At 34.9% G+C, this 11,531-nt stretch overlaps 1 protein-coding gene across 1 annotated transcript in view; it reads left to right on the top strand.

The window, feature by feature from the left end:
- LINGO2 (leucine rich repeat and Ig domain containing 2) overlaps nt 1-11,531 on the top strand; it is a 1,055,580-nt gene that overhangs the window by 366,258 nt on the left and 677,791 nt on the right. The window lies entirely within an intron of this gene.

Raw genomic sequence — 11,531 nt, 5'->3', positions numbered from 1 at the left:
AGGCTAAAGAATCTCTCCATGAGGCGGGCATCACCACGCCCAGAGAAGACTCAAGAATCTCACAAAAACAGAGTAGAGATTAGACTTTGTTAATTGGGGGCAAGATTTTTTTTTTTTATTTTATCAGATGTATCTGTTAGAACACCCATAACAATTTTTATCCTTCATTCTGTCTATAGCGAGGGTCCAAGAAACAAGCGATAATGTTTTCTCAAAGCCCGAAGGGACAAGTGGTGTTTGTTCAGAACATGTCCGCATACCTCATTCAGGGCCTCTCTCCAAACATGTCCTTACAATTTTTAACTAAAACTTGCTAAAACTTATCATGCTTATCACCCATGTCTTGGCTTTCCTTGGCCAATAATAAACCATCAAGAAAACTTAGGTTTTGGGAACCAGCAGTTAGCGTAATGGCTATGTCGCTGGACTCCCACGTAGTCGACCGCGTTTAACTAAAACTTGCTAAAACTTATCATGCTTATCACCCATGTCTTGGCTTTCCTTGGCCAATAATAAACCATCAAGAAAACTTAGGTTTTGGACTTGGAAGTTGTTTGATAGTATTTTACAAACTGTAACTGCTTCCTTAGGTCCTTTCTAGGAACTAAGTGTTTTTGTGCACGTCATTTTCGATATAAATTCCTGTATCTTATGCATTAAGTCTGAATGATGACACACTAAAGCAGATCTGAGGCATAAAAATGCTTCAAATTGAAAGTGAGAAAGAAGATAATGGAACCGAATGTACAACAGGAGTATCTGGGAAAACTGAGTGCTTTTTCACGTTATTGTTTGGACTCTTATTTTTAACTCTGCTTCCAATGAACACATTTGGACTAAGACTTAGAGAAATGATATAGTTTACTTTCCTCTATTTTCCAGTATTGGAGCCCTCGTCTTCAAACTTGCAGCTTGAATCACCTGGGCAGAAAACAATGCAAAGAGAGCATTTACCTCGTTTAGGAGAATGCCTCACTTAGCGCTGTTGAGAACTCTACAAACTTTCAGTGTGGAAAGACCATTGCTGCAGCTGGGTTGAGCAATTTGCTCTTTGGGTGTTGTAATGGTGCGGTTAGATGCCTGTACATGGACAGCTCTCTGAAGCAGAAACATATTAAGGTTTTTAGAATAAGTGTAATGGACCATAGCAATAATTCGAGTACAGATTCCTCAGAATTTTAGGCAGCATTCTGCTCTTCAGTTTTGTTTGCAAGTTTTTAGAAACAACTGAATATTGATTCAAGAAAGTGAACTGCTAGCCACATCTTTTAAAAACATGTATTAGCTTGTGCCTATAAGCCATGATTATTTATTTTGTATTTTGGTTTTGTATTTCAAATTAAGTGCTACCACTTACAAAGTATATATGCAAATAGCACCCCTAAAAATAGGTGTATGAGAGAGAAAACCTAGTAGATAGTATGGCCACATCGAGTATGCCAGGGACAGGGAGAAGAAATAAAAGGACATCTAAACAACAATGAAATCAGCCTAGGCTCACACATTAGCTCATGGGCAGAAGTCCATCTGCTCTTCCAGGGCTATTTTTCAATGGCAAACTTGAAAAAAAAGTACTATTATTTGAACATCAGTCACATGCTAAACCATTTTGCTCTGTGAATTACATTCAGTATATTTTTCCTCCTTTCCAGTAAGTCTCTGAACAAATGACCTGAGGAAATTGAGGCTCAGTGTGTCTAAGTGGTGGTCTGAAGCTCATCAGTGTAGAAACCCAGTGTGAATGTAGATCTCTTTGACTCCCAACCTGCCACTTCATTTTTGAAATCCTCCTAGTTTTTATGTTTCAGATTCCTTCTGTTGCACAGGAAAGTCAAAAATGGCAGTCTTTAGAATCTCAGTATGCTGAAGAAAAGAACTAAAGGTCTTTTACATACATCAGTAATAGTGGACCCAGGCTACTATAAGATGCTGAAAGTGATTCATTCCATAATTCGTTCACTGTTCATTTACACAAAAGTACTGTGTGTTAATAACTCCCATTAAAAATGGAAAACCTTCATCTCTTACACTTAGGAGAGATAATATTACTCACTATAATAATATATTTTTGCAAGGTTTTATTTATTTATTTATTTTTCTCTAGAGGGCACATGTACTCACCAGGGAGAGACAGACAGAGAGAGAGGAGAAAGCATCACCACAGGGAATGATCTGACTGTAATTCATTCTCTATGTGTCCTTTTGGGATTGAGACATGCACACACACACACACACACACACACACACACACATGCACGCCATATGCCCAGTGTGTTCCTCAAGCCATGAAGTCAGGACTCTAACCACACAGTCTGCCATGTGGGATCTGGCTGTCCCAACCACCAGGCCATGGAGCCAGCTCACAAGTCCTAATTATTGTCCTTTTACAAAAACAACAATAGCTATCATTTATGAACTCTTACCTTCTCCCAGGAATTGTGCTAAACACATATCTTGTGCCATTGATCTTCTTGTCCAACCCAAACACAGAGATTATGGCCTTTCATGGTAGCAAAGTTGCTTTCGTTCATTCATTCATTCTACAAATATTTAAAGGACGCACTTTATAAAGCAAGTACTGAAAGTATAGAAGAAAATAAAACAGAAACAAAAAATACAAAGGGAAATGACTTTGAGTGATTTGATGTCCCCTTCAGAGTAATCAAGAAAAAATGTGACATTTAAGCTGATTTCTGAAGGACAAAAATAAAGAAGAGCAATATAGGTAGAACTAACATGGATGGCTCATAATGGGTAAGGAGGAGAATTTTATAGGAAGAAATAGAAGATGTAAGTAGGGTAGGATCACATATGAGCATCTTCAATACATTTGTGGAAAATATAAATTATGAAAAAACTATGTATGTATTATACAGTTTATTTTTTTGCACTTAAATAAACTCATAATTTAATCTTTTTTTTTCTGTGAACTTTTTGATGTACCCTTTCAGAGCTTTGTAAGCTTGGATAAGGGATTTAAATATTAACTTATGGTAGAGAGTCATTTAAAAGTTATAAAAAGAGGAGTAAATGACTTGATTTAAATTTTTTCTTAAAAAAATGTCTGAATCTTGTGTGTCGAATGAACAGTATAGGAAGAAGCTAGAAAGTGACAGCAATAGTCAAACACTACATGATTGTGTTTTTGCTGTGGCAGATGGTCATGATAGAAAGGGAAAGACAGCGAGGGTAACATATTGAGGGTACGCACGTGTAAACGTGGTGAGGGACAGAAAGAATCAAGGATAACAACTAGATTTTTGGCTTGATGTTGGTTGGGTAGTGGGGCCCTCTATTTGACACAGTGAAGATTAAAGGAGGACTAAACTGGTATTAGAGACAAGAGGTCTGTTTTAGCCTTGCTAACTTGGAAATCACCAATTTGTCCAGGGTAAATAAAATGTTGTTCTAGGACTTCCGGTCAGTTTTATTGTATAGCCAGAACTTGAGTTTTATGCTGCTGTGTTGGTGCCAATAACATGCAGCTTCTTGAATGTCCCCAGTTCTTGAACTTCATAAACTCAATAAACATCCTATTGTATATGGGAAAAGCTTCAACTTCAGTGATATTTTACTTTTATAATGAGAATAATTTTCATAAATGAACATACACATCAGACATTTTTTTTTTCACTTAGGACAAACATTATCTGAGAAGCAATTGAAGGAGTGTAAAGTGGAATAGGGCAAGTAGAATTTTAGCCTTACTCTATCTTCATTAATATAAAATGCTTGAATCCTATTAAAGTTACATTCCTTGTTCTAGTCAGTTTTATGTAAGACTGTAATTTATGGAAATGAGAAAGAATGTAAAGATGAAAACAGAGATGGGTTGTCCTCTTGGGGTCAAAATACAGGGTGAAACTTTATTGTTGAGAGTATATTATCTTCTAAATGACTTTAGCAATAATTAGTTATAAATGGTTTTTAGAGTAAGCTACAGTAATGGTAGGCTAGCAAGTTGTGTGGTGGTTAAAGTGCTGGATCCCACATGGCTAACTCAGTAGTTTGAGTCTTGGACCAGCGGCATGGAAAAGACAGCATGCTATTTCCCTCTCTCTGTCTCTCTCCAATGAGTGCACACACCCTACAGTAAAAACCTTTCAAACCAAAAAAAGAAATAAAAAAGAAACAGTCTTTCAGTCCTTTTATAATCCAATATCCATAAAGCACTCTTCAATGTGATACCAGAAGCTTACATTGTTATGTGTTCAGGGAGATTACAATCCCTTAGGACAACTGAATTTTCCTTTCTTGGAAATAGTTAACTGCTGATTTGGCACATTTATTAGTAATGACAAATAATTACTAATTTAAATTTATGAAATAGATTTTTTCCTTTTACATTTTTCACATCGTGGGAAATCATAATGCTTCAAATGAAATAATTATTCTTTATATGCAAGAGTAATTGTGTAGGGTGGTAATCAATGTCCTTCTCAGATTTCACATTTATAAAGATTTCACCTATTTTACTAAAAATATTATAAATAAAATATTTGACATTTTTAGGCCAACCTAAATGGCATTTTATTTAACACATACCTGGAAAAGCAGATTCCATTTTGTCCAATGGTTAGGTATTGTTTTTTTCCTAGCAGTAAAATGAAAGATTATTTTCTCATCTTCAAAGGAGAAAAGGTGAAAATAGCCTTGCAGAGCCTTTCTATGCTATCATCATAAAACTAATGACTCTTACTCTGTCTTTTTTGAACTTTGCTTTTAAGTTTATGTACAGAGACAGAAAGGCAAGTACCCACAACAGGGTCTCACACTGCTGCCCGTCTCCAGCCTTTCCCAGTCACCCAGGATCATGGCCATGTGTGCCTGTGCTCAGCATGTGCAAGTCTATCCTGGAACAGAACCCTGGTCTTTCACATGGTTTCCAGCATTGCAGAGTGTGGTGCTATTGCTGTGCCAATGCAGCTGGCCCTCATTTCTATTTTTAACAGAAGTTGAAAAGTCACTTTAAATACATTATTAGCTAAATCCTATAACTCTTTTATAATTAAGAGGACTTTCTTTTCATTTAATATTCATGCTATGGCTAATTTACTACTAAGATGGAAAATTGGAAGGCTCATAAATATTGTGTTTCCCTAACATAATGAAAGGAAAATGCTTCTTAGTGGAAAATTGTCAACAGTTAAAGGGAAAAAAAATAATAATGCCAGCACTAGCCTAATGTGTATTTATAGGTGTGATAAAAGAGGCTTTTGGATCTGATTCTTAAAGGGAAAACTTTAAAGTACAAGAAGTTCAAGATCTATACATTTAATAAAACTCCAAACATCTCACTAAATTGGAAAAAATTGTTCATGTAAGCAGAGGTGATTTAATTCTTGATTTTATTATTTGTTTCTGACCAAGATGACAGAGTGTTGGACTACCCAATCCAGATGATTTCACGGTGTCCACACAGCTAAAACAATGCATTTGTTTCAAGTTCTATTTCCAGTTAAGGCCAGTAATCAGGACAGAGAGGTATATTTCTATTGGGTCATCAGAAAAGTCATGATATAGTTTTTGTTGTTCTATGCAAAAGCACGTCATGACTTTTCTGATGACCCAATATATGTAAAGACTATTCATGACCAGGGGAACTTCATTTCTGTGTCCTCATGCACATGACTGTGATTTGTAGTCATGCCTTGCATTTTATTAATGCATTGTGGCAGTTCTGGTAACAGATTACTTAAGGGTCTTTGTAAAGTGATGACCTCAGCCATCTTTTGTCACCTTGAGACACATCACTTCAATCTGTTTTGATAACAGCTGATGTGGGTCAGATATAGCTCAAGGACAAAGGGACTGGCATTGTATGAGAACATATTCAGGAAATATTGCATATCCATTTGCACACAACCATTTCTTAGCTTATTGACTTATTAGAAACCATGTATTTCAATAAATTTATTTGCATTGCTTTTTGATCCATGGGAGAGAAATCTCTATGAGCATCTGTTTTTAAAGTGAACTTTTCTTGAGATATAGAACATACATAAAAATATGCAAAAAATTGTGAGCAGAAAGATTGGTGAATTTTCACAAATTGAACACGCTGTGTAAAAGCAATTTAGATCAACCAATAGAACATGACTACACTCTTCTCATACTCCCTCTTAATTTTCAATCTCCCCTCTCCAAATACCAAATGTTGCCTTGACCTCTGACATCATAGATTAATTTTGTATCACCCATTTTTGAACTCTGTATTGTAAAAATAATTTCTTGAACCTACTTATGCTACCCCAAACTACCCAAAGAATATCAGGGCTGTTTTATGGGGGGTTTTTGTGTGTGTGTGTGTTTTTCTTCTTCTTCTTTTTTTTTTTTTTTTTTTGGTGTTATTGCCAACACTGGGCAACTCTCAGTATTTTCTAAAATACCAACCTGGGGTCCAGTAGGTGACATAGTGGTTAAGGACATTGGACTCACATGGCTGACCATGGTTCAAGAAACAAAACTGGCAGCTTGCTTTCTAACTTTCTCTCAAACTAAAATAAATAAATAAATAAATAAATAAATAAATAAATAAATAAATAAATAAATAAATAAAGTTAAATAAGATAATTCTTTAAAAAAAAGCAACAGTCTGATGGGCAAAATACAGTGCCATAAATTGGTTAATTTTCATTTGTTGTTTATTTGCCATTTATATATCTTTTGTAAATTACCTGTTAATGCCCTTTGCCTTTGTTTTTCTATTATGATATAGGGTCTTGTTAATAATTTACAATAGATTTTTTATATATAGATTTGAGGATTTATAATTTATTCTGGAAGATTTTATTGAGTGTCTACTTCACATCAAGCTATGTGTAGGCCACTTGGCAGAAATTAAGTAAATAATTATCAAGACAGTGCTGCTGCCTTTTTTCATGGAGCTTGTGCCATAGCCCTTTTACTGCATACTGAACAGAACTTTGAATTGTAAGCCTCAGATTGTTTGTTGCACAGTTCTTTAGATCCTAGTTTCTCATAAGATTGAAATGTAATATTTAAATAATCTTGAACATACTAAGTAAATGTTCACAGTGTACCTAGCATTGAATTATCCATGACAGTTCTAGAAAAATGAAATTATTGAAATGTTCTAGGAACAAGCATCCTTAAATATTTCTTACACTTCTGTCTAATTCTCTTTTGCTTGCCATGAAGGAAGAAATCAGTTCCCCCACTCGGGGTATACAGAAAGAATTAAAATACCCTCCTTTAATCTCACCTTCACGAGACAATTAAAATACTCTCCCTTAATCTCACCTTCACTTCACAAACTATGAAATGCATAGTTCTGATTGATATCACTTCAAGTCATGTTTATTCAGTGTTGAGTTAACTGGGATGAGCCTTGGAGGCTGACAGAAACCTCTGGGACCTCTACCACAAGAAACAATTACCCTAGTCCTTTCGTATCTAGTATTCTTACAGTTGAGTTAAAGTGCTAACCTTAACTCTAAAACCTGCACCCAGCAAATGAACTGGGCTAATGCTGTTACATGAGAAGCAGATCATTCCCAATGACCAAGGCCTTAATATATCCTTCATACTCTAGCATTTCCTATTTCCAGTAGACTAATAGATAAGGTGCAAATTAATAACATTCACAGTGGTAACCCGGGTTTCACTAATATATGACTCTGCTTGTACTCCAAATGAAATACAGCTGCCTCTTTGAGACTTACACATTAGTTTTGTAAGACACTTGTCTGTGTCTCATCTGAATTCACAGATAATTCAGCTGAGTTTCATTTACTCATGACCTTCTCTTTGGCAAATGTTGAGGAGGAGGGTGTTGGAATAAGGTGAGATGTACTTGACTGAAAACCTTACACAGAGCAACATTGTTCGGGTTTGTTTGTGTTCTTCTGTAATTAGAAAATTCTCTTCAAAGAGGCTTAATTCAAGAAATGTACAATTATAGACCTTTGCTATTTTTCATAATTTTCATTAGTTGAGGGAAATCTTGTTGATATAGGCCGATACAATTAAGCTACATTAATTCTACTAAGAAAAGCATCAATCTGACTTTAATTTCTATAATCTGTGATAAAAGCTGATGTCACTATTGATGTCCTTGTACTTGTGTGCATTCAAAAGCAAATCATTTCTGACACTTTTTTGAAGGTCCTGTGAGCTAAGAATAATTTTCACATTTTAAATAGTTTTAATAAGGATACTCTTTTTGCCATTTAAAAATTATATGGAATTCAAATTTGAATATCCATAGGTATTTAGTGTATTCCATGAAGCCATACCACGATCATTCATTTATTCATGGTCTGTGGCTGATCTTTTATTTTAACAATTTAACTCCCTGAAACTGTCTTTTGCATCCCATTCTGACTGACAAGCAGGATCGGTCTTAGGCCATACTGTGAAGATTGGAAAGCTGACCTTCCATAGTCTGTACTGTATTACCCTAGGTGTGAGTCTGTGCCCCCCGCAAATCATCCATTTGATAATCTATCCAGCCCACCAGAGATGGTTAACACATTACCCAAGATACTATGGCAGAGTTAAAATTACATTTAATTTAATATACTATCTTTATGTATATCCACATTTTAATATTGGTTTATAAGTAGGCAGGTGAATATGTATAGAAATGCTATTATTTATGTGGATAGATTTAGCTAAATAATGAACACACATATATATGCATATATGATATGTATGTACTTATACGTTATGCACTATACTGCATATATTATATACATATACATTAACATATAACTAAACATTTTACATGACATATATGATAAACAATATTGCCCGCCGACACACAGATGTTCATTTCCTAGTCCAAAGAAACTATGAATGTGTTTTATGTGGCAAAAGGAACTTTGAAAATGTGACTAAGGTTAAGGAACTTGATATGGTGTGATTATCCTGATTAACTGGGTGTGTCCAATATAATCATGAGTCCTTAAAAGCAGAGAAACTCCCTAGTCAGTGATTCAAGCACCTTGCACAGACAGCTGGCCCAACACTGTGGTACTGAGAGAAGGCATACAAACTTGAGCACTTTGGAGTGCCACTTTAAAGGGAGAAAATGGGAAACTCTCAGCATTTGGCTTGACTGCGAAAATGGAAACATATGGAGTAGGATCCTCTGTAGAAGTAGATCTGAGAAAGCATCAGAATCCCTAGCCAAACCAATTGGTGATGTTTCGTTCACAAATCTTTGTCTATAAAGACTAGAGGAGACAAGTGCTTCTTCAAATGTGAGAATGGAATAAGAGACTTTAGGGAGCATAAAAAATTGAGGAAACATGACCACAATAATAATTCAGAAACCAACCCCAAAGAAATGATCTTTGGGTAAAGGAATATTTTCTTTCTTTTTTTTTGTACTTTTGTATATTTCCTAAATTTATCTCTTGCCTGTGTATTTCTGATTTTGACAAATAAAAAAATAATAATAAATGAAGATTTACAGGAGCCAGTGCTAGACTCCCACTAATTGACCGCAATTCAAGTGCTGGACCTGGCAGTTTGCTTTCTCACTTTCTCTCTCTCTCTCTCTCTCTCTCTCTCTCTCTCTATCTATCTATCTCTATTGCCATCTCTATCTCTTTCTGGTGAACGCACATGTCCTATAGCAATTAAAAAACAATAATAATAATAATGATAACGATAAAATAAAATAATTCTAAACAAAACCAAAAGAGAGATTTATAAATTGCCCAGTCAATAATTCAAATTAATTGTTTAAAGAAGGTTCTTCTGGGTAAAAGAGAATATAGCTAGTCAATTCAAAGAAATCAAGAGAACAAGATAAGGAAAAATATTAGAAGTTTAGTAAAGTTTTGACACTAAAACAAGAGCTAAACAGAAATTGTGGTGCTAAAGTATATGATGAATGAAATGAAAACTGCAATAGACAGCATCAAAAGCAGATATGCTCAACCAGAAGAAAGAATTTATAAACTCCAAAACAGGTCACTTGAAATTATTATCAGAGGAGAAAAAAGAATGAAAATAAATTAAAGCTGCTGTGCAGGATTTACAGAACACCAGCAAGAAAGCTAAGATTCATATTATGGAAGTCCAAAAGGAGAGAGAAATGGAAAAGGGCAAAAAAAAAAAAAAAACTTATTTAAAGAAATAATGTCTGAAAATTTCCCAAATTTGGAGAGAGACACAGGATGTTAATGTCTTAAATTTTTATAGTTTATCAATGAAATCTTAACCAAGACATAATATAATCAGTGTCAAAATTGAAAGATGAAGAAACAAATTTGACAGAGCCAGGCACATACAAGAAGCCACCATCCAGTTATAAGTGAATTTCTCAGTAGAAACCTTTCTGGCCAGAAGAATGTGGGATGATATATTTAATGTACTAAAAAAAATCCATAAAATTAATAACCAAGAATGCTTGACCCACCAAAGCTGCCCTTCAGAAATGAAGGTCCTTCACAAATTAAAGCAGAAATTATTTATCAGCACTATACCTGCCTTACAAAATATGCTAAAGATTATTTTTTCAAGATGAAATGAAGGGTACTAATTAATAATGTTAAATCATGTGGAAGTAAAAAACTACTAGTAAAGATAAATACAGAGACCAGCAGTTAGCATAACGGCTATGTCGTTGTACTTGCATCTAGTCAACTGCGGTTCGAGTCCTGGACCTGGCGGCTTGAACTCACACTGGGATCGTGGGAGTGCATGCCCAAGAGCCCGAGAGGAGAATGGAGGAGAAGGCATTGTGGCGTGGCCATCCCCCCTGAGGGGGTGATTTCTCACTTTCTGTCCCTCTGTCTCTCTCTTTCTGGTGAGCACACATACCCTATAGCAAAAACCTCTCCAAAAAAAGAAAAAAAATTGAAAAATAATGATTATAAATAATTAGTTTTTAAAAAAGATAAGTATGTAGTCAAAGTCATAATACTCTATTACTGTAATGCTAGTGTATAAATTATATATAACTAAGTTACAAAACTGAAAAGATAAAAATATTTAAATAATTATATCTACAATAACTTTTTAATGAATACACAACATTAAGAAAATGTTACTTGTGACAAAATAAATGTTATTATGGAGTAAATAGGTAGAGTTTTTGCATGTGATCCAAGATAAGTTGTTATCAGTCTAAAATAGACTGTTATATTTCATGTCAGTAGGGAGGCCTTGGGATGCCAACCTATGACCTTCCAATATGGCTTCAGCATCACAGAGAATCGCATTACTGACACACCACCACAGTTGCCTCAATGATTACCTATATGTGGATTAAGTTCTTCAGTCAAAATGTGTAGAAGGGCTAAGTGAATTTTTAAAATAAGACCCAACTATAGACTCTCTTTAGCTTTACAACACACATATATTTCAATACCCCATTTTCAATAATGGATAGATCATCTAGACAAAATTTCATAAGGTAGCACTGAACCCGAACTAAACTTCAACCTAAATGGACCTAAAAGACATAAAGAACAGTTAGTTGAATCATAAAAGAATAGTTAATCTTTTGAAAATTGAACACTGTCCTGGACAGAAAGAAAGAAAAAGTATTGATG

This window comes from Tupaia chinensis, unplaced genomic scaffold, assembly GCF_000334495.1.
Source record: "Tupaia chinensis unplaced genomic scaffold, TupChi_1.0 Scaffold000093_1, whole genome shotgun sequence".
In the NCBI taxonomy this organism is placed as follows: Eukaryota; Metazoa; Chordata; class Mammalia; order Scandentia; family Tupaiidae; genus Tupaia; species Tupaia belangeri.
The sequence above is the reverse complement of the archived record's forward strand: the minus strand, read 5'-3'. Positions and strand labels throughout refer to the sequence as shown.